The sequence below is a fragment of the Zalophus californianus genome, chromosome 5, assembly GCF_009762305.2.
Source record: "Zalophus californianus isolate mZalCal1 chromosome 5, mZalCal1.pri.v2, whole genome shotgun sequence".
In the NCBI taxonomy this organism is placed as follows: domain Eukaryota; kingdom Metazoa; phylum Chordata; class Mammalia; order Carnivora; family Otariidae; genus Zalophus; species Zalophus californianus.
Genome location: NC_045599.1, coordinates 115,541,763 through 115,557,187, shown reverse-complemented (window position 1 = coordinate 115,557,187; position 15,425 = coordinate 115,541,763).

Below are 15,425 nucleotides of genomic sequence, written 5' to 3'. Positions count from 1 at the left end.
GATGTGTAGACTACAGCTCAGGTGAAAACCCAATCCTCTTAAATGAAACCAAAAAGCACCGTCACTGTTCTCCTCTGAATGACATAGAAATCCTTCCATTTGGCATTTGGGGGGTAGCTGCCTTTTTTTTTTTTTTTTTTTGAGGGAATGAAGAGTAGGACAGCTCAGTTTTTAAAAGAGGGACAATGTTGGGTGAAAGGGAAACTCCTATGATAAAAAAAAGTTGAGAATTGCTCATGTCATGTAGTAAATTCTTTAAAGACAATTTATATGCCTATAGCTTAAAAAAAAATCTTAGAAGAGAATGGAAATTTTTGGTGTTCCATTCTCAACTCTGACATTTAAATTGCTCCCTTTAAAAAAAAAACCCACTTGATGAAAAGACATAGGGTTATTGTTGTTAATTTGCCAAAGAAATGAATTAGAATATATAACATGGAATTACTCTATAACCACATGGTAACATCATTATTTTTAGTTTCTTTTTATTTTCATCCTTGTCTATCCTAAATTTCTGTCTCTAAATACAGATCTTTGTCTGCACTAAATCTCTACCTTCACTTAGCCTTAGCAGTTTCCTCTGAAAATCCAGTCATGTGAGATTACTGAAATGTATTTATTACCAACTTAAAGCAAAACAATTAATAACCAAATGTCTACCTACCTGTCCTCAGCTGAAATGCTTGCACGTACATTTACACACACACACACACACACACACACACACAATCCTTTCCATCATATTCTCTGCTCCTTCCCCTCAAGGCTCGCTCCACTATGATATGCAATGGGAAGTAAGAATAGTTTGTGACAAGTTATAAGTAAGTTATTTAACAAATCATACTCTCTGGCTCTTTGTACTACAGGCTTTGCTAGGCTAATTGTACAAATTAATAGCAACTTTGCACTGTCTTGGCAAAATGGAAACAATTATAATGTATAAATGTGTATTAAAATTCTCACCAAAATATCACATCCTAAATTAAAACATGGCCTCATACAAGTATATATAAATACACCTGCTTCTAGGATTCACAACACAGCACTGGATATATTCTTGTTGCTTTTTTTTTTTTTTTAACGTTATCACATGTATGAGATACTGTTGTATTGTAGTTATTTATTTAAATGTGTTTTTTTCCTCAAACAAGCCTCAGAAGCAGGACCCAGTGCAAATGAAAATGCAGAGTCCCTTGTTCAAAAATCTTTAAAAATTTCATGACAGTGACACCTGAGTATTAAGCCAAGCATTGAGCCTTCTGAGAATGGGGCCCTGTGCCACCATAAAGGTTGCACACTCAAGAGGCCAGCCCTGCTCACAACAATCTGTCTTATTTATATTTGTAACACCCAAGCTTATAGCAGTGTCTGAAAGCAAGCACTCAGTAAATGAATGCTGGAAGACTAAATCAATAGGCAGTAAGGCCCTAGAATTATACAGTATTATATAAAGAAAGGTAGAACTCATTTGCACTGAAAAATAAAAATTGGCCCTTGTTGTAGAGTTATTTTACCCAGAATTTCTGGTAGATGAAATGAGGTGTTAATTAATCATTTAAAAGTTACTCGCTACCCTCATATATATAGACCTCTTTTGTACCTATTTCAGAGATTTTTAAAAAGTTAAAAGCCATAAACGAAGATGTCAATGGATGCCAGTATCCAAGAGACTGGCTTCTGATATTTTATTAGGAAATTGGGAAGCTGAGAGCAAGGATGTACTTCTTTCCACACTTGGTCCCCTTCTCACCACCACAACCTTCCCATTCACAGCCCCATCTATATGTACACTTTGCAGTACAACATTGCACCTTCACATTCTTGCCCTGTCTTTTTATTCCTGTATGTTCCATACTCTAAGCCCAGTGGTTCCTCACATTCCAGAAGACAATTTAAATCTTCAGCTGGAATTTTTTTTGGCTATTTGTGTATACATGACTTAAGATTTACAAGTCTAACCTATCTGATGTATCACTTGAGATTCTTTGATTAGAATAACATTGTCCAACCTTGTTCACTTGAAACAGTGGCTTCTCAGCAGAGGGATGGCTTAAGTAGAGACCTTCAGCCCAGATGTCCATCAGAACCACCACCTGGATGAGAGCTTACAAAAATAAGAACTATCTCCTCCCCCCTCCAGCATCTTCTAGATCAGAATCTACACAGAACTTTCTAGCTCTTCCAAAATGGTCAGTTACTTTTATTTTCTTTTAATATGTCCCCATTCTGAGTTTTTGGCTTTGGGCCAAGACCTAAACTGGCACTGCTCAAACTTAAATATAATAAGAAAAGCTGTTCTCATGACATTTATGACCTGATAGGAAAGATTAAGTACCAGAAATTCCACAGGAAATCATCTTATTCTAAGATTTCCAGTCCAGATTTGCTGACTCAAGATTATTCTGGGTTTAGAGAAGTATCCATCTCAGGTGCTTTCACAGACCTGAGCACCAAATCTTTTGATGTCATCTTATCACTTGCCTAGATCAGATCCTGTTCAGGTTCCAAATCTCCAACCCATACTGGATGGCTCCAAGGACAGGGTCTATGCTGAGTAGTCCTACAATATAAATGAATACCCTGCCTCAGAAATCTTCTTGAGTGATATTTTCTTGGTCAAGTTTGTAAGAAATAGTCTAGCAGGAAGAACAGATGAACTTGGAGGAAATGCTATTAGAGATGGAATTTCAAATATCTGGAAGAAATTCCATAAGGCCCTTAGTGAGTAGAATTTGTAAAGACTGCAACCCACAGCTCTGTATTTGTGCTGCAGATTTTCACCTGCCCAGAGCAAATGTTCAGACATTGGTCTCTTGGCTCCTTTCTCCACTCCTGTGAGTCCTTTTTTTAATGCTCCATATTTGCCCTTTCTTGACATTATTCTCATTTATTCTCACCCTAAGCAAATTGATGGGTAAATTCCCCAAGGAATTTGAAGCATCTCTGCCTTTATAGAAAAGGGCCTGAGCAACTTTTATTTATTATTAGATAAAATCAATTGTCTAAGTTTTCTTTTGGCATTCTTGGCATATGAAAGATTGCTGACAAGGCCAACTTCATAATTATATAGTTAATGAAACTAAACCAAATGTACTAAAATGTTGGGCCAGAACTACTCTGACATTTATCGAATATTTCAAGAACCACACGTGGTTTCAGTAAGGCTTCTAGCATGCAAATAAAGTGGTTTTTTAAAATTTTGGACAGTTTTCAGATTCAGATCTTCTGATCTATCTTGTTTATTCCTGCTGAGATGATTTTTGCAAGTCACTGGGTATCTTCTCTCATCATCATAACTTTAAAAGTGTACAAGCATCTCTGTCTACAGGGCAGATGGATGATCTTATCTCTCCTTTTCATTTCAGCCTATTTAAAAATTATTATATTAATGTAATATCTCTAACTGCAGGCCTAGTTTCAAGGTCCTAATTATTGCCTAATGTAAAATCTTCCCCAAGTACATTTGTAAATCAAAACTGCTTCACCTGCTCTAGTCATCAGGCTATGAACCTACTGGTTCTTTTCCAAGACATACGATTGAGTCATACATTCATCTCAGGCACTCCCAGGCAGGCATACAGCCTACATTCCTTTCCAAGAAGAAGATACATGTGCTCACAAGTCACTGAAACGGGCATGCCCACCACTTAGAATTGCAACCTTCACTTTTCCTGGCTGCTAAAAGGTAAAGGGTCCCAAACCATTCTGAGGAGTAGGAGTTCGGCTTATTTACCTAATGAAACATACACAATATCTATGATTTATGCACACACACACACACACACACACCTGTGTACATATATATGTATGTGTGTGTATACATATGTTTGGGTTAGCTCTTGGATCAAACCTTTCCTTACTGAGAAATTCTTTGGTTATAACTGATTATATTCAAAATTAGTAACAGCCAAGATTCTTAGAAATTTGCTTTAGACTTTATCTTAGGTCAGTTTCCCTAGAAAGAGAGCCTGTGATGAAGATTCTTGTGCAACAATTTATTGAGAAAATAATATCAGGAGAAGGAAAATAAGGCATGCAAGGTAGGGCAGATGATCTTTTTTTTTTTAAGATTTTATTTATTTGACAGAGAGAGCACACACAGAGGGAGAGAGAGGGACAATCAGGCTCCCTGCTGAGCAAGGAGCCCGATGTGGGACTCGATCCCAGGACCCTGGGATCATGACCCGGGCTGAAGGCAGCCGCTTAACTGACTGAGCCACCCAGGCGTCCCATGTGCAGATGATCTTATCTCTCCTTTCATTTCAGCTATTTATAAGTCATTATATCAGTGTAATAGCTCTTGCTGCAAAAGTTGTTGGGGAGAAGGGAGAATGTTAAGGGGAAAAAAAAAAAAAATATATATATATATAGTTTCAGCTAGTGACTAACTTCAATCTGATCCCACAGGGAGCTCTGAAGCAAGAATTGCATCATAGAATTGGTCCCATCTTAAGGCAAGGAAGCCATATTTTTGTACCCTGGGTCAGTCTTCTGGAGAGGAGAATCATCTCCCAGGAAGGAGGGCTGCCATTTGGCCAAGGGCAAACCTCCAGAGAAGGAGGCAGCTGTGAGGCATTAGGCAGTCAACATTCACAGCAGCTAGGAGTTAAGTACACCCTCCTTTAAAGAGGTTCTACATAAGACACCAATATCCACCACAGCCTACTTCTCACGCTGGATTTTCACATTAAGTTTACTCCTTCCGGGCATAGCTTCTCCGAGATTTAGATCACTTACAAATTCAGGGAAGACTACAAAATGTAGTTTAATTGATCAAATTACAATCGACTGCTACAGTTGATTCCAAGGTTGTAACTAATATTCTTTATCTCCCTCCTCCACCATCCATTGCAGATTTCCTCTATAGCCAGCATCTGTGCCAAACTAGGTGGCTTTCTTGGTGGGCCCACATCCTTGAGAATCTAAGTCCTAGTGACCGTCTTCTTGTCAGGCTGAGGTTGCTATGGTTACTTTTATACTTAAAACTGAACATGGTAAAATCAAAAGATACCAAAATGGATCAACTTAGTGACAAAAACATTCTCCATGCCCCCATTATGCAGCAGCAGCCCTACCTCCTCATGATAACTGGGGTCAATTATCTACCATTATATAACCATAATCTTAGCCTGCTGGTCTACTGGCATGAAAAACCCCCAAAATGACCATGCACCAAATATTTATAGGGATTTTTACTATGATTCTGGGGGAAGAATTCTCCCTCTTAAAACCAGAACCTCCAGATCCACAGAGCTTACAGTTGCAGGAATGAGAAGCACAAATTCCCCAAATGGGTCAATAGAAGTAATGGTGAGTACAGCCACTTCTACTTCCACCCCTTGGTTCTCAGACACATAAAAGAGCATATGATAGCCATTAGTTTAATGTGCGCATCACATCCTGAAGGATGGTACCCCATCCACACAGGATGTCACCCTCAAGTTGGTACCTCAACCGAGAAGAGGCAATTCCACTGCTCTACCAGGCCATCCAGTTTGGGAATGGTGTGGTAGGTGGTAAGACTACTGGATTCCATGGTCATGTGATCACCATCACAGCTGCCCTGCCATAAACAGTTCCTTTGTTCAAGGCAATATTATATGAGATCATATGTCAATAAATTAGATACTTTGTGAACATTTGGATAGTGATGCTAACCAAGGCAGGAAAGGTCAGTCCACACTGGAATACAAGACAATCCTGTCAGAATGAATCACTGTCCCTTTTAGGGTAAAAGGAAGATCAAAGTAAAAACTTTCCCCCAAATAGCTGCTTGGTCTCCTTGAGAAATGGCACCTTAGCAGGGACTCAGCATTGGTCTTGGTGGTTAATAGATTGGACATTAGTCATAGCAGTAGTTTGATCAGCCTTTGCAAGTAAGAGAGAACTCATGTTGTTGGGCCCATTCAAAGCCTCCCTCTCTATGGCCTCCAACTGTGGACACTCCATTCAGAAGCCCATTGCACAAGCCCTGAAGTGACTGAGGAAAGAGGAAGGCTAATACCTACCTTGTCCACTTAGTTGTTTAGTACCTCTTCTGCATTAAGGTGAAACATAAAGTTACTTTCACTTTGTACCCTAATTTCTAAATTTCCGACCATATGCCTCTTCCCCAGACATCATTATCATTGATCTTCCAATCTTGCTCCTATCAAGCTTCTGACCAATCAACTAAATCATTCACCACTGCCCTGAGTTTACATATGTCCAACCAGCTAAACCATTCACCAACACTCATGAGTCGGGATATCTTATCTCAGGCCACCTTTCACTCCAACAAAGTGACTAAGCCAAATCACTAAATCACTGAATAACTGCCCATTTGAGGGATTTCCTCTCACCACTGTCATGCATCCTTGCATGTGACTGTAGGAGAGCAATAGTCCATTTTTAGTTTATTAGCCACATATCAAGTTGAATGATCTGTAAACCAAACTCGCGCTTTTGCTTCTTATTAGCCATTTGTAAGAAAGCCCCAGAGACTGTAGATGTGAGCCAAAGGAGAGGCATTGGTGAAACACTGGTCTGTGACATAAGTGTGTCATGCAGCTTACTTTTGCTCCCTGGAATTGCTCGAGCCTCAGCCTGGATCTACCACTTCTGTGGTAGATGTTGGGCCCAAACTCATTACTTGGTGGGCTAAGAGTATGCAGCTCATAATGCAAAGTTATGTCTGAATGGTCACTTGATATTACACGATTAGATGCTCAATTTCTACCAGGGCCTAATAGCATTCTAAGATCTGGAATGGGAAGTTTTTCAAATTTCCCGGGAAGTAATTCTATTACGGATGGCATGACCTTGCTCCAGAACCTTTGCTGAAATTCCCTTATTGGGACTGTCCAGATGCACCAGATAGTGCTTTTCTCTAGTAGAGATACCTCTAGCAGCAGAGGGCCTGCCAGACCATATCGCTCAAGAGTAGGACTGCTTGTTGAACAGCCTGGACTTGCCGCAGACTCCTTTCTTGCTCTGAGATCCACTCAAAATAGCCTTTCACCTTCTCAAAAAATGGGTCACAGAAATATTCCCAAGTACAGAATATGCTGCCTCCAAAACCCAAACAGGCCTACCAAGGAATGTGTTTCTTTCTTAGTGTTAGGAAGTGTATGGTGCAACAATTTGTCCTTTACATTCAGTGAAAATGCTCCAACATGCCTCGCAACACTGGAAACTGTAAAAATGTCACTAATGTGACAGGCCGCTGAATCTTTTTAGAATTCACCTCTTTCCCTCAGGAGCACATGTGTCTTACCAAGGCATACATTTACCACTTCTTGCTCATCAGATCTAATGAATAAGATATCATCAATCATCAATCAAGTGGACCAATGAAGTGTTCTGCAGAATGTCCAAATGATCCAGCTCTCTTTAGTTTACATTACAATGACAGGAAAATTAACATAGCCCTGGGATAAGATTGCAAATGTATATTGCTGCCCATCCTATGTGAATAGGAACTGCTTCTGATTCTCATTTTTTAATGGATATTAAAAGCATGTATTTGCCAGCTCAATAGTTTTCTACCACATAAAGAGGCTGTGTTATTCTGCTCTCATGAAGATACCAGATTTGGCACAGCAGCTGCAATTAGTTAAGTTTGCATTAGTCCACTGTCATCCTCCCATGAGCCATCCAGTTTTTGTAAGAACTAGACTGGTGAATTAATTGGGGATATGATAAAGGTTATCACCCCTGCATCCCTTAAATTTTTAATCTACCAACATCTTAAAAAATGATACTGTTTTTATTTACTCTGACAGGGTGGAGGCAATTTCAAAAACTACCTGGCTTTTCTGATGACAATAGCTTTTACTCTAAAGGTCAAGGAACAAATGTGAAAGTCCTGCTGACTACAGAGTATGTTCTTTCTGATTATGCATTCAAAAACAGAGGAAATGACCACTAGGTGAGACTCTAACCCCAGTGAACACAGTGAAATAGACATAGATCAAGACTTCATTTTTTTTTTTTTTTTACCTGATCCTGTATGCTGCTGCTCTAACAGGGGACAATTGAGGGACTTTGGGTCCTTAGGTATCAGGATCAACAAAGACCCAGATCTATCAGTTCATGAAATGTTAGGATAGATTATCCCTCTCCAAAGTATACTTTGGAGTATACCTAAGTAAGTGGCAGTAGGTATCTTGAGGGAAGGACTGAGTATCTCACTGTTCTATATACTCGTGGTGTTGCTAAGTCTTTTTATATGGATTTCTGGCTGCTCCTTCAGTTGATGGGCTCTATGTCTAAGAATTTCCTTAGTATATAAACTGGGCAAGGAATTGTGACTTTCTGGCAGCTGCCTGAGGCTTTCTGATCACATATTTATGATCTATTTTGAATGCTATGTATATTAAGCAATATATACCCTTGTTGGTTGCCCATCTATCTTCTCTCTAGGAATGTGATACTCTATTAGCAATCTCCATAGATCCCTGTGGATAATGCCTTCCTGGCTGCCATTCCAAGCTTCTGCCCATTATGTTAACTATGCCCACCTTGCTCTGACAATTAAGTGCTACCACCTGGCTACTCCCAGATCCTATAATCCCCAAGTCTGTAATAGCATCTCCTACTCAGCCCTAGTGTAGAGAACAGCCACCTCAATGCTTCTTAAAAATACTGGTTCTCCCTTACTGGCACACTCCTTATTGTTGTAATAAGTAAAGTCTCCTCCAGGACCTCCCAAGGAATATAGTCAGATGGTGGCTTTTCCAGTCTGAAGTAACAGCCCCATTCTAACATGCCCACTTTCTGAGCCTTTTAATAATTTCCTTAATAGTCTGCCACAGAAATGTTGGCACCTCTATCTCATTAAGTGCGGAGCAGCAATTGGCAAACTACGACCCTTGAGCCAGATCCAGCCCCTTCCTTTTTTTGTAAGTAAAGTTTTATTGGAACACCCAATTTATTGACCACACCCATTTGTTTATATATTGGTTATATTACTCTCAAGTTCAAAATATTTGCTATCCTGCCCATTACAGAAAAAGTCTGCTAACATTTGATGCATGGCATTGCTTTTTCCCATCTTCTAAGAGCCATCCCAGTAGAGCATTAAAACTGACTCTTTGGACCTCTGCCAGAGTGTTAAATCCTGTGTCACAGAAAAGTGGCCAATATCAATACACTATCCCTAATCCAGCTTATACTCCTCCCCAGTAGCTTCAAGATCCACTCCTAGGCATCATCTCTTTGATCCTGCCAGTACATGTTAACTAAGTCCAGCAGCTTTTTTGGTGTTTAATACCTCTTCTTCAGCAGGCTAACACTTCCCCAGCCTAATTTTGCTAAATTTGACCCAAGTTATGGTCTGGTAGGCAGAAAGAGAAATAGAAACAACTCCTGAGGAAGATTTTCCCAAAGATGCCTTTCTCCTTTGAGACCTCTACAATGGTCTTTAAGCAGGAGAGAGGGAACTTTATCTTCCAATAAAGGATAATGGTCAATTCCGAAAACTCAAGAGAGTTCAGGGAAATCTAGGATTTCAAGGTACTCAAATGCATCTACTTAGATATTCCCATCTCAGTCTCCCACTTGTTTCCTATCAGACTTCCGGCTTTGGATTAGGAGACATTCTTAGGCTGAGAATTCAATCTTCTCTAAAGTTTCCTGCCACTTGCAGTTAAGTCCTGTTCCAGGCTATTGGCTTTGTCTGCCCTCAATCTACAGAAGTTAGAGGATTTCTGACTCATATTTTGTCTTAAACTACTGATTAATAGTTTGGAGATTATCATTATCTCTCTTCAACATATAAATGCCATTTAGCAAAAGCAAACCATCCCACTGTCCATAGAGTTACTCTTTTCCCTGTACTTTTCAAATGCCAGAAACACTGAATCAGTTAGTATACCTCCTTCCATCTGTAGCCTATGCCAATTAACCACAGGTGAGCATCTTAGCAAGTGTACTTCTGCAGCATGTCAGGAACTATCAAGGCTCCACCTACCCAGGAGCCACCTAGCCAGTGACTAACCCACATCCAGAATCCCATCTGCAGAGATCACTTCTTAGTACTATTCCTAGTACCAAATGCCCTAGGAGCAGAGCCTGAGATGGAAATTCTTGTATGGATAATTTATTCAGAGATTACTTTCAGGAGAAGAGGAGCAAAGAAAACAGAATATGCCGTGATAAAACTAAACAAGGATAAGGTCTCAGCTAGAGATCAACTTTGCCTGATACATTTAGGAATTCTGAAGCATGAATGTATCACAGATTTGTTCCTACCTTGAGGCAAGGGGACTCTGCACTGCTTTCTTCAACTTCTCTCCTACCCTCAGAGGCACAGCAGCCAAGATGAAGTACCTCCCATTAGGTTGTGAGAAATTATCTAGAGAGGGAGGCTACTGTGAGTCTTTAGGAGCTGACACTCATAAATGAGGGATGGGTATACTAGCATGGTAAAAGGGATCTAGGTGGGTACCAACAGCCTACTACATACTAAATATGCTCGAAAAATACTGCTGCTTAAACTGAGCAGCAATCTGCTTGGGGCTCTGATTCACGCCTTCCAGATCCTCTATCCTATTGAACACTGGCTGTCCTGAATTGCCATTTGGGACAAGGGCCATCCTTAGATGTAGGAGGAATGGAGGTTTGGTTTGAATTTCAGGACTGCTAACCAGTCTTTTGACTATTCTAATGTAAGTATTCATTTCTTTTGGCTAAATGAAAGAACCCTGAAATGTAAACTTTCTCAACAGGATCAAAGTCATCAACATTTTATTGTGAATTCTGTTATCAAGTCTTTCTAACTGGACCAGTATTAGAACAAATATTCAGAGGGAAATGGGGAGGAAAGAGGGAGGTTTGAACCAGGGCAATAACTTTAGGATGTCAGATCCTTGAGGAATAACTAGAAAAGCAAAAGGTAACATGAGGAAAACACATCTTTGATAAAGGTTCATCATTAGGCATATCCCTATGAGAAGGTGTAAGGAAGTCAAAAACAAACTCCACTAGATTTTCTACAATAATTTACTTGGATTTGACTTTTGGTAGACAAGACTCAGGAGGGACTTCAGTTCACTCTGGAAAGTAAGAATTATCCCTGATCTCTGATAACTATTCTTAGTTTTCCTATAATATTGTTACCAAGAGAGAAAAAAGGTTATTCCAGGTTACAGAACCACCAAGAAAAGGAAAAAAAAAAAATCTTTATTTAGCATTTGTTTCATATCCAGGCAACTAATGCACCCACTCTCTTCCAATAAATGTAACCAAAATAGCAGTGCTGATAAAACAGCACAGACAAGAATAAAGTGTTATAGGTACTCAAGGGAAAGAGGTTTAAGAAAATGGCAAGATGAGCAAAATCATTGTTCTCTAAGTGACAAAAATTTGTTGGATTCAATATTGTGTGATCTTGGAAAAGCTGTAGCAGTTCTAGGTGTCCCATCAGGTCCCGAAGTAAATAATCCTAAGGGCTCTTAGTGAACTGGGAAATTCTGTACTCCTATGATTGATCACAAAAGAGACTGAGAAAGGGGATACGATCCAGAGGAAGAGGAGCAAAGTCTCCAACAACATTAGTGCTGGAACTAGTACTAGATTCTGAGCTTTTTCACTGTGCAGCCAGTGCTGCTTCTACTCACACCCCTTCCCTAATCCCACATCCTCTGACATATGATTGCCCTCTATACAGAGCTAGAACAATTCTGCCTGGAACCTAGTCTTGTTACCTTGTATCCAAACAAGGTTAAAGCCATTCACCCAAATGTTCTCCCTGGCCACTTATTATTATTTCTATGAATAATTTACTGGAGTAAATTCAGAGAAAGGCACTAAAGGGAAGTTGTCTCTCTACATAAGGATGATTTAGGGTAATGGTATGACCATCTACTTAAAAATAAAATGGAAATATCAATACCAATAATCACTAACCTCACTTTTCTCAAAGATTGTCAATATTCAGGGCTTATGTATTTAAATCCCCTCAGCAAATTTATTTTTGAATTAGTATACATACAATCACTTATAACTGAAATGGTCTATTGCTATTTTAACTCCCACTATATCTGGTACTTTTCTAGTATATGTGCTGCCGAAGCGAGCACTATCTGGTACTTTTCTGTCAAGAAGTCATACTATACATGGGATGAGGAAAAATTAGAAATGCATTCTGGAATCTTATATCAGCTGTTTCTTTCTGTAAGTTCTTAGAAAGCAAAATGAATATCTGAATTGAATTCAAGAATATGGTTGATTTCAAGAGTCAGAGAAAGGGTTAGAGGATGATATTCCGGATTGAAAAAACAGCATGGTTATAAAAGTAGAGAAAAAGAAACATAGAACATGTGTAATGTTCAAAAAGATTTCTGTAACCCAGATGTCATCTAGATCTTCCCAGCCCTTTCAAGATAGATATATATACACACATACCAAATATCACTTCTTACCACCATTTACCTTTAGGGGTTCTCAAATTTCAATGTACATATAAAGCAAATTCTAATTCTGTAGGCTTGAGTAGAAGCCTGGGATTCTGCATTTTTAACAAACTCCCAGGCAAGGCTGATTCTGCTTGTCTGTGGGTCACACTTCACATAGCAAGGACCTAACAAATACATGTGTGCATATGAACATACACAAATGTTTTATGTGTTTGTTGTTTCTTTGGTAGAATTAATGAGAAAGAGCTAAGCACCACATCTGGATGACATCATGTGTACTAGGGAGTAACCTGCACAGGCCGGAGAGAGAAATCCCTACATTCAGCTAATTTAAAGGAAATAGGAGCTCAAATTCTGAGTCTCCATGATACTGTAACTCTCCCAAAAATTCAGAGACTTATTGGAATAGGTTGTTGGACTTCTATATGATGTGGACTAGGGTGTTGAATCCATTTTATCAAAAGGACTGGGAAGATCTAGGTAACATCTGAGTTACAGAAATCTTTTTGAATGTTACACATGTTCTATGATTCTCCTCCTCTACTTTTATGACCATGCTGTTTCCTCAATCTGGTATACCATCCTTTTTTTAAAGATTTTATTTATTTATTTGTTTGTTTGTTTGTTTGTTTGTTAGAGAGAGAGCACAAGCAGGGAGAGTGGCAGGCAGAGCAGGCAGAGGGAGAAGCAGGCTTCCCGCTGAGCAAGGAGCCTGGGATCATGACCTGAGCTGAAGGCAGACGCTTAACCAACTGAGCCACCCAGGCGCCCCTGGAATACCACCCTTTAACCCTTTCTCTGACTCTCAGAATCATCTATATGCTTGGAGACTCAATTCAAATGTTCACTTTGCTCTCTAACAACTTACAGAAAGAAATGGCAGATGTAAGACTTCAGAAAGCATCTCTAATTCTTCCTCATCTCTGTATAGCATGGCTTCTTGAAAAAAAAACATCAAATGTAGTGGGAATTGAAATAGTAAGTAAACAGACCCTTTCAGTTACAGGTAACTGGGGGGAAATGTGCAACAGCACACCTTTGTATAGTATTTCTGCTGTACAGACATAGTGAGCATAAATAACCTCAAGAGCCTAAGTAATGTTAAAATGTAGTAAAACCATTAGAAAACATGATTCTTGAGTATTTTTTACCTTTGTTTTTAATATAACTTATTTAATTATAAGTTTACATAATTTAACTTTTAATAATAGCTGTATTTAACAACCACTTTGCAGAATTCCTGAAATTTTAACAATGGGCTCTTGTGAGCCAGTACAAGTCAGTTCCAGTATGTCATGCCTCAATTTCTAATCAAGTCAGTTATTCTGTTACCAAGGGTTGAACTAATTAGTTTTTCTTAGTGTCTGAGTGTCCTCATTCAAGTTTAAAAATGTAAAATCATCTCCTACATTTCCATGTTTCTATATTAAATAACTTGTGGAATTCTATAGTCACTACAAGTCTCCTGAAGGTAATGAAGTGAATAAGCTCTCAGTTCCAAGGACAATTTGAAAAGAAAACAAAATAAGCACTCTTCTATTTTAGTCTGTAACTAAGAACACTTGCACGGTGTTTTGAAAGGTTTTCCAGAGGCCCATTTGAGATTGTCTTCACTTGTGATGCTTATCCCCATTGTGTCTGGCACCTGGATTCTCCACAGATTAAGTGGTCTAGGCTGTCAGCTTTCATTCTACCTGAGCCACTCACTAACTTTGTGAGGATAATGGGACAAGTCCTGTGACCTCTTGGTGTTTCCTGAAGTGTAAAATAAGATAAATAATGCAGAGTAAAATTCACATGATTGTATAAGGATTTCTTATTGATTGTCTAGAAGTCTAGAATTTTTGCAATGGGACCCACTTCCCTTGCCTTAGAGATCTTAAAAACACAATGTTATAATGTGGGTTTTGTTTCATTTTATAAAAAAGTAAAAAGTGTGATAATTGTATATGCTTTAGAATAGCACTTCCAATAAACCTTCCATGATGATGCAAATGTTCTATATCTACCCTAACATGATAGTCACTAGATGCATGACGCTACTGCCAGCTTGAAAGGTGGCTAGTGTGACCAATGAACTAAATTTTTAATTTTAAGTTATATTTAATAAGTTTCATGTAACTAGTGGCTACTGCATTAAACAGAGCAACTCTGCACAGCAACAGATATAGATAGGCTCCATCCTTAGTAGCCTGGTATTTATATTTTGGAATCTATAATAGTAGCACAAGGATATACTTGATTAATATAAATGTGTATAAAGAAAGTGTTTTTCAAACCAAATCTACCCACAAATATATTTAAAGGACCTACAGTGAACCTTTAAACAATTCTACACTAATAAGTAACAATTTGATGATATGTAGGACATGATCTACCTCCTTTGGCATATGAAACATTGCATGAAATTTGTTCTTCATAGTTTTCTAAGAGATCTAGAGAATGATCTAATGCTCTGAATGTTTAGTGGTTAAACTGGAAGTTCTGAAAGTACAAACAAGAAAAATAAAAAGTACAGCAAATGTCCAAAGAGTCACACGAAGTGCTGTTGGAAGAAGAAGATTCTAGTATCAAATGAACAGATTGGTAAGGAGTGATTCTCTATCCAGCAGAATTTCCATGATATGATCTTTATTGACAAAAAACAGACAAACACTTAGGACAGAAGCTGTTATTTCCCTGCTGTCTTTTGGAGCTGTCAAAGCTGTCAAGGGTCAGTCTGGAAAATCTCCAGGAATAAAATAAAGGACTTTGAGTGTTGGATTTGCATTCCTGACTTTCAGGTTCATGATAAGCATTTGAATTGGTCTTTAACAAATAAGCAGGATTGCACCTTCCCAAGATCTCTATTACATGAGAAATGACACAACGAACCATTATTATTTGTTGGACCAGAAAACTAGGACAATACTTTAGTGGACATCAAAAGCAATATTTCACGCTATGATCAATTGGAGGGCAAAACCTTGGGGGCCACAGAGAGTGGAAAGAATAATGTCATCCTAGGGAAAAGGGGTGCCTGGAAAT